This window comes from Carcharodon carcharias, chromosome 4, assembly GCF_017639515.1.
Source record: "Carcharodon carcharias isolate sCarCar2 chromosome 4, sCarCar2.pri, whole genome shotgun sequence".
Classification (NCBI taxonomy): Eukaryota; Metazoa; Chordata; class Chondrichthyes; order Lamniformes; family Lamnidae; genus Carcharodon; species Carcharodon carcharias.
Genome location: NC_054470.1, coordinates 193,895,398 through 193,910,415, shown reverse-complemented (window position 1 = coordinate 193,910,415; position 15,018 = coordinate 193,895,398).

The window sequence follows — 15,018 nt, the reverse complement described above, 5'->3', positions numbered from 1 at the left end:
TACCGGACTCACAATGTTCCGTTAGCAGCTTCAAATTTGCCACGTAGCATGCAATTGTCTCACCTGGGGCTCTATTTCACAAATTAAACCTGAACCTCTGCATCGTGACTGAGGGTTTTTGTTGAAAATGACCCTTCATGAGGTCCACCAATTCATTGAAATTCTTCGAGTCTGGGCACTAGGTGCTGTCAAACTTCGAACCAAACTGTAGGTTTTGCTCCCACAAGTACTCAAGAGGAGCACTCGCCTTTTCTCTTCCCCTTGTAATCTTGTTTGCTTGAAAACAGAATGTGAGGCATTCTATGTAATGAGGCCAATTGTCTGTGGCTTGTTCAAAAGGATCAATTCTCCCAATTGGGATAGTTTCTTCAATTGCTGCTTACAATCACTGGGTGAGGCACAGTGCTGATTGCTTTCTAATTTGATATCTTCTCTTCGATCCTGTTTGATCCCCGTTGTCAGTTTGTTATAAGGGTAACTGAGTTGCTGCTATTAATGATAGATTTGAACTGCGAACACTTCTTAAGTGGAAATATTAAGATTATTTACAACATACTCAGCAGCAACATGTGTGCTCTCAACTCCAACTCCATCTCTACACTGTCTGCTGAGGTCACCCTTGCTTCTCTCCTATTGGTTGTGACAGATCAGGTGATGTTTCTTAACACGCATTATTCTTAAAGGTACATTACGCATTAAACAAAACCATAATTACTACAATCTCCCACTCAAGGAGATATCTGTACACTGACTGGTGTCTCTCAGTCCCTCTCTCTCAGGGACATATCTGTACACTGGTGTCTCTCAGTCCCTCTCGCTCATGGAGATATCTGTACACTGACTGTGTCTCTCAGTCCCTTTCTCTCAGGGAGATATCTGTACACTGACTGGTGTCTCTCAGTCCCTCTCTCTCAGGGACATATCTGTACACTGGTGTCTCTCAGTCCCTCTCGCTCATGGAGATATCTGTACACTGACTGTGTCTCTCAGTCCCTTTCTCTCAGGGAGATATCTGTACACTGACTGGTGTCTCTCAGTCCCTCTCTCTCAAGGAGATATCTGTACACTGGTGTCTCTCAGTCCCTCTCTCTCAGGGAGATATCTGTACACTGACTGGTGTCTCTCAGTCCCTCTCTCTCAGGGACATATCTGTACACTGGTGTCTCTCAGTCCCTCTCTCTCAAGGAGATATCTGTACACTGGTGTCTCTCAGTCCCTCTCGCTCATGGAGATATCTGTACACTGACTGTGTCTCTCAGTCCCTTTCTCTCAGGGAGATATCTGTACACTGACTGGTGTCTCTCAGTCCCTCTCTCTCAAGGAGATATCTGTACACTGGTGTCTCTCAGTCCCTCTCGCTCATGGAGATATCTGTACACTGACTGGTGTCTCTCAGTCCCTCTCTCTCAAGGAGATATCTGTACACTGGTGTCTCTCAGTCCCTCTCGCTCATGGAGATATCTGTACACTGACTGTGTCTCTCAGTCCCTTTCTCTCAGGGAGATATCTGTACACTGACTGGTGTCTCTCAGTCCCTCTCTCTCAAGGAGATATCTGTACACTGGTGTCTCTCAGTCCCTCTCGCTCATGGAGATATCTGTACACTGACTGTGTCTCTCAGTCCCTTTCTCTCAGGGAGATATCTGTACACTGACTGGTGTCTCTCAGTCCCTCTCTCTCAAGGAGATATCTGTACACTGGTGTCTCTCAGTCCCTCTCTCTCAGGGAGATATCTGTACACTGACTGGTGTCTCTCAGTGTCTCTTTCTCAGGGAGATATCTGCACACTGATTGGTGTCTCTCTCTCAGGGAGATATCTGTACACTGAATGGTGTCTCTCAGTCCCTCTCTCTCTCTCAGGGAGATATCTGTACACTGATTGGTGTCTCTCTCTCAGGGAGATATCTGTACACTGACTGTGTCTCTCAGTCCCTTTCTCTCAGGGAGATATCTGTACACTGGAGTCTCTCAGTTCCTATCTCTCAGAGAGACATCTGTACACTGACTGATCTCTCCCTGCTCTGATTCCAGTCTAGCTCAGTAAGTATCTACTCCATTTACAGGGTTGTTACATTGAGATTGAGATATTAGATGAAGTAAAATTTGATACAGTTGACTTAACTTGTGTCAGCTTCTCATTGAGAAATTGGAACATTGTGTTTTCCTCCTTTTGTCTGATAGATACTTTTACAGTTTTATAAATGCTGTTCTTTGCATGTTACGCTGCTCCTGACCAGAGTTTCATCTGAACCAACTCTGAGCCAAGAACTAATTAAATCAGACCAACTCTGAACAAAGCTGAGCGTACCAATGGGGGATTTTGGTGAACACATCATCACTGGGATTGTCTCCAGGAGATAACACTCACAGCACAAAGGCAGACTCGCAGTGTAACTTCCATTGAAAAATTCACCCGTAAAGAATATACAGAGGAACAGATGCAATAGTAACTTTCAAAAGGGAAATTGAATTAACATACACAAAATACACACAGACATACTCAGACACACTCACAGACACGCACACAGACAGACTCACAGACACACACACAGACAGACTCACAGACACACTCACAGACAGACTCACAGACACACACACACAAACACACACACAGACACACTCACAGACACACTCACAGACATACTCACAGACAGACTCACAGACACACACACAAACACACACACAGACACACTCACAGACACACACACAGACAGACTCACAGACACACTCACAGACAGACTCACAGACACACTCACAAACACACTCACAGACACACTCACAGACACACACACACAAACACACACACAGACACACTCACAGACACAGACACACACAGACAGACTCACAGACACACTCACAGACAGACTCACAGACACACTCACAAACACACTCACAGACACACTCACAGACACACACACAGACACACTCACAGACACACTCACAGACAGACTCACAGACACACACACACACAAACACACACACAGACACACTCACAGATACACTCACAGATACACTCACAGACACACTCACAGACACACTCACAGACACACACACCAAACACACACACAGACACACTCACAAACACACTCACAGAAACACTCACAGACATGCACACAGACAGACTCACAGACACACACACACAAACACACACACAGACACACTCACAGATACACTCACAGACACACTCACAGACACACTCACAGACACACACACACAAACACACACACAGACACACTCACAGATACACTCACAGACACACTCACAAACACACTCACAGAAACACTCACAGACACGCACACAGACAGACTCACAGACACACACACAGACAGACTCACAGACACACACACAAACACACTCACAGACACACTCACAGACACACTCACAGACAGACTCACAGACACACACACAAACACACACACAGACACACTCACAGATACACTCACAGACACACTCACAGACACATTCACAGACATATTCACAGACATACTTTCAGACTCACTCACAGACATACTCACACACTCATGGACACACACATACACACTCACAGACACACACACAGACACACTCACAGACACACTCACAGGCACACACTCAGACACACCCACAGACACACACACTCACACAAGCAAACACGTGCAATGCACACACACATATATGTGCAACAAATGCACAAACACACACACACACACACACACACACATGCTTTAGGATGTGTTAATTTTACCCTTCCCTATCTCAGGGTAACTGAAGCCAAATGGCCTAAATGATTGCCTAACAAATTTGATTGAATTTTTTGAGGAGTTGACCAGGTGTGTAGATGAGGGTAGTGCAGTTGATGTAGTTTATATGGATTTCAGCAAAGCCATTGACAAGGTCCCACAAGGTTGGAGGAGTTGCAGATAGTGAAGAGGATTGTCAAAGGATACAATGGGACATAGATCGGTTGAGACTTGGGCAGAGAAATGGCAGATGGAGTTTAATCCGGACAAATGCGAGGTAATACAGGCAGGAATTATACAGTAAATGGCAGAACCCTTAAGTGCATTGACGGGCAGAGGGATCTGGGTGTACAGGTCCACAGGTCACTGAAAGTGGCAACGCAGGTGGATAAGGTAGTCAGGAAGGCATATGGTATGCTTGCCTTCATTGGCAAGGGTATTGAGTATAAAAGCTGGGAAGTCATGCTGCAGCTGTATAGAACCTTGGTTAGGCCATACTTGGAATATTGCGTGCAATTCTGGTCGCCACATTACAAGAAGGATATGGAGGCATTGGAGAGGGTGCAGAGGAGGTTTACCAGGATGCTGCCTGGTCTGGAGATTATTAGCTATGAGGAGAGGTTGGAGAAACTCGGATTGTTCTCACTAGAGCGACGGAGATTAAGGGGCGACTTGATAGAAGTTTACAAAATTATGAGTGGCATGGACAGAGTAGATAGTCAGAAGCTTTTACCCAGGATGGAAGAGTCAATTACTAGGGAACATAGATTTAAGGTGAGAGGAGAAAACTATAGAGGAGATGAGGGGGACAAGTTTTTTAGGCAGAGGGTAGTGAGTGTCTGGAATTCGCTGCCAGAGGAGGTAGTGGAAGCAGGTACGATAGTGGTGTTTAAGAGGCGGCTTGACAAATACATGAATAGGATGGGAATAGAGGGATATGGACTCCAGAAGTGCAAAATGTTTTAGTTGACGGGCAATATGATCGGCGCAGGCTTGGAGGGCCGAAGGGCCTGTTCCTGTGCTGTACTTTTCTTTGTTCTTTGTTCACATGGGAGACTTATAAAAAAGACAAATGCACATGGGATACAGGGTAATTTGATAAGGTAGATTCAAAATTGGCTTAGTTGTAGTAGACAGAGGGTGATGACAGAAGGATGCTTTAGTGACTGGAAGCCAGTGTCCAGTGGTGTACCACAGGGATCTGTGCTGGGTCCCCTATTATTTGTCATTTATATAAACGACATAAATGACTATGTGGGGGGTAGGATTAGTAAGTTTATGGATGACACAAAGATTGGCCGGGTGGTTAACAATGAGGTTGAGTGTCTTGGGCTACAGGAAGATATAGATGGGATGGTCAAATGGGCAGATAAGTGGCAGATGGAATTTAATCGTGAAAAGTGTGAGGTGATACACTTTGGAAGGAGTAATTTGACAAGGAAGTATTCAATGAACGGATGAAACCAGGAAGTTCTGAGGAACAAAGGGACCTTGGTGTGTGTGTCCATAGATCTCTGAAGGCAGAGGGGCATGTTAGTGGGGTGGTGAAAAAGGCATATGGGACACTTGCCTTTATCAATCGAGGCATAAATTACAGAAGTAGGGAGGTCATGTTGGAGTTGTATAGAACCTTGGTGAGGCCACAGCTGGAGTACTGTGTGCAGTTCAGGTCACCACATTATAGGAAGGATGTGATTGCGCTGGAGGGGGTGCAGAGGAGATTCACCAGGATGTTGCCTGGGATGAAACATATTAGTTATGAAGGGAGGTTGGATAGACTTGGGTTGTTTTCATTGGAGCAGAGAAGACTGAGGGGCGACCTGATCGAGGTGTACAAGATTATGAGGGGCATGGACAGGGTGGATAGGGAGCAGCTGTTCCCCTTAGTTGAAGGGTCAGTTACGAGGGGACATAAGTTCAAGGTGAGGGGCAGGAGGTTTAGGGGGGATGTGAGAGAAAACTTTTTTACCCAGAGGGTGTTGACAGTCTGGAATGCACTACCTGGGAGGGTGGTGGAGGCGGGTTGCCTCACATCCTTTAAAAAGTACCTGGATGAGCACTTGGCATCGTCATAACATTCAAGGCTATGGGCCAAGTGCTGGTAAATGGGATTAGGTAGGTAGGTCAGGTGTTTCTCACGTGTTGGTGCAGACTCGATGGGCCGAAGGGCCTCTTCTGCACTCTGTGAGTCTGTGATTCTGTGAAACAAATGATTGTTCTGATCCACAATTCGCTGTGGGAAGATATTCAATCATAACTTTCAAAAGGAGGATTGAATATATGTTCACAGAAAATACACTCACACACACACACACACACACACACACACATTCACTCACAAATCCACACACATTCAAACAAACACGCACACACTCACACATACACAGCCATACAGCCGCTCGCACATACACATACACACTCACACTCATACACACACCCACTCATGCATACATGCACACTCATATACACACCCATACACACATACATGTTCATACACACACACACATACACTCATACACACATACACACACACCCACACACACACTCACACATCCACATACACACTCACATATCCACACACACACACACACATACAATCACGCACACACACATATCCACACGCACACTCACACAAACTCACATATACACTCACACAAACACACACACACGCTCACACACAAACACACACACACACTCAGACTCACACATATACACACCCATGCACCCACTCACATACACACACACTCCCATACACACGTACACACTCACACACACATACACACACTCATACACACACACAAACTCATACACACTCACACATACACACACACACACACATACACACCGAGGAGGTGGAGGCGTGCGGCATTTTCACTGGTGTTAGAATCATGTCTCCTGAGGCTGAATTTTTCTTTTACAAAATGGAAGGACATGGCCTGATCTGGATGCTAACCTGGGATTTTGTTTTGACCATAATTTCACCTTGGAACTGTCAACAAGCAGGCCTCTTCCAAATCACGTGACCTATATGGTATTTGAGAAGGAGTTGTTTATTTGTGTTGAACTGCAAAACATTTAATTAATGAAAAGCTGGAAGACAAAAAGGCAATCACATGGCAGAGGGAAAAAGCAGAAATGTGAACCTGTGCTTTTGTTTTGAGTCTTGTTGGGGAACAAGCTGAGGAAGGAAGGTGACCCTAGCTGGTACCCTCTCCCTCTACCTTGCCTAAAATTGGGTGTGGCTATCAACCTGTACTAGATGTATAGGTAAACAATTGGCCATTTCGGTGAGAAAATTAAACATTTAAATTAATGGTATGGCCTGCAGAGAAGTGGGGCTTAACAAGTTGAACACTCCTCCCATCCCAGTTGTAACATTGGACTAGTAATCCAGAGACCCAGCATAATGCTCTGGGGTCCTGGGTTCAAATCCCAGGGAATCTGTCCTCCTTACCTGGGTGGCCGACGGCTTTTCTTTATTCATTCACAGGATGTGGGCTTTTCTGGCTAGGGCAGCATTTATTACTCATCCCTAGTTGCCCTTGAGAAGGTGGTGGTGAGCTGCCTTCTTGAACCGCTGCAGTCCATGTGGTGTAGGTACACCCACCGTGCTGTTAGGGAGGGAGTTCCAGGATTTTGACCCAGCGACAGTGAAGGAACGGCGATATATTTCTAAGTCAGGATGGTGAGTGACTTGGAGAGGAACTTCCAGGGGGTAGTGTTCCCATGTATCTGATGCCCTTGTCGTTCTAGATGGTAGTGATCGTGGGTTTGGAAGGTGATGCCTAAGGAGTCTTGGTGAATTGCTGCAGTGCATCTTGTAGATAGTACACACACTGCTGCTACTGTGTGTCGGTGGTGGAGGGAGTGAATGTTTGTGGATGTGGTGCCAATCAAGCGGGGCTGCTTTGTCCTGGATGGTGTCGAGCTTCTTGAGTGTTGTGGGAGCTGCACTCATCCAGGCAAGTGGGGAGGATTCCATCACACTCCTGACTTGTGCCTTGTAGATGGTGGACAGAGTTTGTGGGGGTCAGGAGGTGAGTTACTCATCACAGAATTTGCAGCCTCTGACCTGCAGAATTTATATAGTTGGTCCAGTTAAAATTCAAGTCAGTGGTGACCCCAGGGTGTTGACAGTGGGGGATTCAGTGATGATAATGCCATTGAACATCAAGGGGCGATGGTTAGATTTTCTTTTGTTGGAGATGGTCATTGCCTGGCACTTGTGTGGCGTGAATGTTACTTGCCACTTGTCAGCCCAAGCCTGGATATTGTCCAGGTCTCGCTGCATTTGGATATGGGCTTCTTGGACATATGACTCTAGATCTGTGGCAGTGCTCTCTGAAATGCCCCTTAGCGAGCCACTCAGTTGTACAAAACCACTAATTTGTCTAAAAGGAATGAAACTGGATAGCCTCCCTAACAGCACTGCGGGTGTACCTACACCACATGGACTGCAGTGTTTCAAGAAGGCAGCTCACCCCCACCTTCTCAAGGGCAATTAGGGACGAGCAATAAATGCTGGCCCAGCCAGCGGCGCTCACATCCTGTGAATGAATATAAAAAACACACACGCACACATACAAACGATAGACACACAGCGCATATGCATACAATCATGTGTACGCACAGATGATACACACGAGCTCACACACACTGACACATGTACATACACACATGCACACACTCATGCGCACACAAGCAGTCATTCCCATACACACGCCCATTTACACATTCACGTACTCACAGATGTGAGTAAACAAGTTCACGGAGTCACCTGGAGCAAAGACAGAGGTCATTCGGTCCATTGAATCCGTGCCCAGCTCTCTGTGGAACAATCCAGTCAGTTCCATTGAGCACACACATTGCACACAGACATCCAGACACACATGTATTCCGGCAGTCAGGAAAAAGCACCCCCGACTGATCTCCCCCTTTCCCTCACGCACCATCAAATTGGAAACGTCAAAGCATTTGATAGCTTGCAGCTGAAGAAAGTGGGTTTTACTTCGAAGAAATTAATTGCACGTAAGCATTTGCATCAGTAAACAATTCTCTCTAAGTTTACTTCCTGGAACAAGAAAAGAATGTGCTTTTTCCAAGAGGTTGACTCATGCCTTTTCTGGCAGAACTCTAGTTAAGATTGCACAGAAGATGAAGTAGGGGTTTGGATGTAAAGCTTTTTGTACACAGCCCTTGGGTGGCCCCGTACTAAACTGTTTGCCAGATTAGGGGTCGGGGTGGATGGGGAGGGGGGGAGGGGGGTTGGGGGGGTGCGGGGGAGGTCACAGGGGGCTCCATCTTACATTGCTTACTCCCCAGCAGGCATTTACCCCTGTTAGATAGTGAGGGGGACAAGGAAATGGGCATCAACCAAGCAGGACCCTTTTAAATTCAAAACCAAGAACCAAATGCTACAGGAGGAGGCCATTTGACCCATTGTGCATGTGCCACCTATTTGAAAGCACGACCCAATGACCACGACCAGCGCTCTTACCCCTTGACCCTGCAGTTGCTCTCCCCCACCCACCCCCCAGCCCCCCACACCCCCTTACGATTTATCCAATTCTCTTCTGAAAGTTCCTATTGGATCGGCAGCCACACCCCTTTCAAACAGCAAATTCCAGGTCACGTCAATCTGACGTTTGAAGGGAGCTGCTCCGAATTTCCCACCTGATCCTTTTGCCAGTGACGAGTGAGTTCTGTGTTATGTGGGTTGCTGACTGTCCTGCCTGTGGAATCAATTTCTGTTCATCTGGACCATCAAAACTTTTCATTGCTCTCAACTTATTGTGAGGAACAAACCTGTATAAGTAGGTTACGCCTCCCACAGCTAAACGTAGAAGGTAAGGATGGTATCAGATCGAAAGATACTCTGGAGCATAATACTGTGACGATCAGCGGTAGGATAAGTAATGAGAAAAATTATAAGGGGGGAGAAGTTGAAGCATAAGAGAAAACTAGCCAGAAATATGAAAACAGACAGCAAACACTTCGACAGGCTAACCGGGTTTCGGAGCTGGAGCTGCGGGTGGACTCATTGTGGAGCATTCGTGATGCTGAGCAAGTCGTGGATAGCACGTTTAGCGAGGTGGTCACACCGCAGGTGAAGATTACACAGGCAGAAAGGGAATGGGTGACAATCAGGAACAGTAAAAGACTCAGGAAGGTAGTGCAGGAGTCCCCTGTGGTCATCCCCCACTCTAAAAGATATACCGCTTTGGAGACTGTTGGGAGGGATGGCCTCTCAGGGGAAAGCAGCAACAGCCAAGTTCAAGGCACCGTGGGTGGCTCTGCTGCTCAGAGGGGCGGGAGGAAAACAAGTGGCAGGGCTATAGTGAGAGGGGATTCAATAGTTAGAGGCACAGACAGATGCTTATGTGGCCGCAAACGTGAATCAAGGATGGTATGTTGCCTCCCTGGTGCCAGGGTCCAGGATGTCATGGAGCAGCTGCAGGACATTCTGGGGAGGGAAGGTAAACAGCCAGTGGTTGTGGCACACATTGGTACCAATGACATAGGTAAACTAAGGGATGAGGACCTGCAAGCTCAGTACAGGAAGTTAGGAGATAAATTAAAATGCAGGACCTCAAATGTAGTCACCTCAGGATTACTCCCAGTTCCACGTGCTAGCAAGAGCAGGAATAAGAGGATAGACCAAATGAGCACGTGGCTGGAGAAATGGTGTAGCCGGGAGAGATTCAGATTCTTGAGGCACTGAGACCGGTTCTGGGGAAGGTGGGAACTGTACAAACTGGATGGACTGCATCCAGGCAGAGCTGGGACCAGTGTCCTTGTGGGGGCTTTTGCTAGTTCTGTTGGGGAGTATTTAAACTAGTGTGGCAGGGGGATGGGATCCCAGGAGTAGGATCAGATAGGTCAGATTCAGATCAGAAAAATGGAGGTAGAACATTAGCGAGGGACGTTGTGATAGACATGGAGTTACAGGAGAAGCAAAGGTTACAAAGTGTCCAGCAAGGGACATTGACGGGGTTAAACTGTTTATACTTCAGCGCAAGGATTATTACAAACATGGTAGGTGAGTTAAGGGCACAGGTAGACACATGACAGCAGGATGTCATTGCTATAACGGAGACCTGGCTAAAGGAGGGACAAAACTGGCAGCTTAATATCCCTGGTTATAGAGTCTTCAGACATGATAGAGTAGGAGATAAAAAAGGACGGGGGGGTAGCACTAATGTTTAAAGAATCAAGTCCAGTTGTGAGAAGGGATGATATACTAAACGGGTCAACAAACGAGGCTTTATGGATTGAGTTTAGAAATAAAAAAGGGGCAGTCACACTACTGGGAGTATACTACAGACCCCCAAATAGTGAAAGGGAGATAGAAGAACAAATATGTAGGCAAATTTCTGCTTGTAAGAATAAGAGAGTAATAATAGAAGGAGACTTCAACTATTCTAATATCAACTGCGATTCAAACAATATAAGGGGCACTGAGGGAGGAAAATTCATGCAGTGTATCTAGGAAAAAATTTTCAACCAATTAGTGACAAACCCAACGAGAGGAGATGCAATTTAGACCTAGTCTTGGGGAACGAAGAAGGGCAAATGGGTGAAGTGACAGTTGGTGACCATATCGGGGACAGTGATCACAATTCAGTCAGATTTAGCATTACCATGGAAAAGGACAGAGATAAGGCAGGAGTAAAAGTCTTGAACTGGGGGAGGCAAATTTTGCAGAAATGAGAAGGGACTTGGCTGAGGTGGACTGGACAGCACTGCTGGAGGATAAAACAGTGGAAAACCAGTGGGAAGGGAAGCACTAAAAAGCAAGATCCTAATTGTACAAAATAGACATGTCCCCTGCAAAAATAAGAGTGGTACTGCCAAATCTAGACCCCCTGGTTGTCTAGAGGAACACAGGGGAAGGTCAAACAGAAAAAGAAAGCGTACGATAGGCGCAAAGAACTAAGCACTGCAGACAGCCTAGACGAATATAGGAAGTGCAGGGACGAAGTAAAAAAGTAAATAAGGAAATCAAAGAGAGGGCATGAAAAAAGATTAGCAAGTAAAGTTAAAGATAACTCAAAGATGTTTTACCAATACATTAATGCTAAAAGGTTAGTTAGGCCCCACTTTTTCCTTATCAGAGATGAAGATGAAAACTTGTGTGTAGATGCAGAGGCTGTGGGAAGGGTTTTGAATGAATATTTTGTCTCCGTGTTTACAAAGGAAAGGGAGGATGTAGATATAGTAGTCCAGGAGGAACACTGTGAGATATTGGACGGGATAGTCATCAAGAGAGAGGAAGTACTCGAAGGGTTGATAAGTCGCCAGGGCCAGATGGATTGTTTCCGAGGCTACTGAAGGAAGTCAAGGAGGAGATAGCAGATGCTCTGAGGATGATTTTCCAATCTTCACTAGATACAGGGGAGGGACCGGAGGACTGGAGAAATGCAAACGTAGTTCCATTGTTTAAAAAGGGATCAAAGAAAGTGCCAAACAATTATAGGCCAGTTAGTCTTACATCAGTGGTGAGCAAATTAGTAGAATCAATCCTGAGGGATAGGATTAACTGTCATGTGGAAAGGCGTGGACTAGTCAGGGATGGTCAGCATGGATTTGTTAAAGGAAGGTCTTGCCTCACAAATTTGATTGAATTCTTTGAGGAAGTGACAAGAAGGGTTGATGAAGGTAGTGCAGTGGATGTTGTGTACAGGGATTTTAGCAAAGCATTTGACAAGGTCCCACATGGAAGATTGGTCAGGAAAGTAAAAACCCATGGGATTCAGGGTAATGTGGCAAACTGGAGAAAAGATTGGCTTTGTAACAGGAAACAAAGGGTAATGGTCGATGGATGCCCTTGCGAATGGAAAGTTGTCTCAAGTAGTGTTCCACAGGGCTCGGTGTTGGGACCCTTGCTGTTTGTGTTATATATTAACGATTTGGATGTGATCGTGGGGGGCACGATTGGGAAATTTGCAGATGACACAAAGATTGGTCGAGTAGTGGATAGTGTAGAGGATAGCCATAATCTCCAAAATGATATAGATGGGTTGGTGGAGCGGGTGGTAAAGTGGCAGATGGATTTTAACATAGAGAAGTGTGAGCTGATACATTTAGGGAGGTCAAACAGTTACAGGGATTACATAATACATGGGAATATACTAAGGAGGGTAGATGAAGTGAGAGATCTTGGCGTACAAGTACACAGATCCCTGAAGGCAGCAGTTCAAGTAGACAAGGTTGTAAAGAAGGCATATGGAATGCTCTCCTTCATTGGCAGAGGTATAGAATATAAAAGTAAGGATATAATGTTGGAATTGTATAAAACACTGGTGAGGTCACAACTGGAGTATTGTTGCAGTTCTGGTCACCACATTACAGGAAGGATGTAATAGCTCTGGAGAGAGTGCAGAGGAGGTTTACAAGAATGTTGCCAGGGTTAGAAAAGTGTAGCTATGGGGAGAGATTGGATAGGTTGGGCTTATTTCCCTTAGAACAAAGAAGGCTGAGAGGTGACTTGATTGAGGTGTACAAAATTATGAGGGGAATAGATAGAGTGGACAGGATAAAATTGTTTCCCTTGGTGGAGAATTCTAGAACCAGGGGACATAGATTCAAGATAAGTGGCAGAAGGTGTAGAGGGGACATGAGGAAGAACTTTTTTACGCAGAGGGTAGTGGGTGTCTGGAATTTGCTGCCCAAGTTGGCGGTAGAGGCAGAAATTCTAAACTCTTTTAAAAAGTACCTGGATCTGCACCTAAAGTGCTGTAAGCTGCAGGGCTATGGGCCGGGTGCAGAAAGGTGGGATTAGAAAGGACACCTGGGTGTCCTTGGGCTGGCATGGACAAGATGGGTCGAATGGCCTCCCTCTGTGCTGTAACTTTTCTATGTTTCTATGGTTCTAAATGGGAAAGAGTAGCGACAGTGAGCATGTCACTGTTTAGAAATAAGAGCTCACCCTTAAGACAGAGATGAGAAGAAATGTTTTCTCTTAGAGATTCGTGAGTCTTTGGAATTCTCTTCCTCAAAAGGCAGTGGAAGCCGAGTCCTTGAATATTTTTAAGGCAGAGCTAAAAAGATTTTTGATTGACAAGGGGGTGAAAGGTTACCTGGGGTGGGCAGGAATGTGGGGCTGAGGTTACATTCAAAGCGGCCATGATCCTATTGAATGATGAGGCAGTCTCGAGGGGCTGAGTGGCCTACTCCTGCTCCTAATTCAAGTGTCCATGTGTAAGTAATAATGGGAAACAAGGAAAAGGCAGAAACTTTGAACAAGTATTTTTGTATCTATCTTCAGAGCAGGAAACCCAAAATGCATCCTCAAGAATAATGGGGGACAAAAGGGAGAGAGGAACTTATAGTGATCACAATCACAAGAGAACAAGAGCCAGCTCAACTAATAGGCCTAAAGGCTGAGAAGCCCCCTGGGACCTGATGGCCTGAATCCTAGGTTTTAATGGAAATTATACACCGAGGCATAGAATATAAGAGCAGAGAGATTATGCTGGAACTGTATAAAACGTTGGTTAGGCCACAGCTAGAGTATTGTGTGCAGTTCTGGAATCTGCATTATAGGAAGGATGTGATTGCACTAGAGAGAGTGCAGAGGAGATTTACCAGGGTGTTGTCTGGGCTGGAGAGTTTTGGTTATGAGGAGAGATTGGATAGACTGGGGTTATTTTCCCTGGAGCAGAGGAGATTGAGGGAGGACATGATTGAGGTGTATAAAATTATGAGGGGCATAGATAGGGTAGACAGGAAGGAACTTTTCCCCTTGGTGGAGGGATCAATAACCAGGGGGCATAGATTTAAGGAAAGGGGCAGGAGGTTTAGAGGGGATGTGAGGAAGAATTTTTTCACCCAGAGGGTGGTGGGAATCTGGAACTCACTGCCTGAAAGGGTGGTAGAGGCAGAAACCCTCATAACGTTTAAGAAGTGTTTTTGTTGTGTACTCTTGATGCCATGGCATACAGGGCTATGGGCTTAGTGCTGGAAAATGGGATTAGAATAGTTAGGTTCTTGTTTGACCGGTGCAGATTCAATGGACCAAAGGGCCTTTTTCTGTGCTGTAGACCTCTGTGACTCTATGGGCTGAACTTTCCCCCCCTCGGGGGTGGGGGGGATGTTGAAGGGTGGGCGCGCACAGGCATGCTTCTGATTGGCGCCCCTGATCGGAGGTGTGGTGCCATTTTATGTGGGTGGGCTTAGTGATGTCCGCACAGAAGCATGTCCGCACGCGCATGAAAGAGCATACTCATTCCCCTGAGGCTAAGTGCAGGCTCAGGGAGATGGGCTGTAAATGTCAAAAGCCTTAAAATAGAAAAATAAA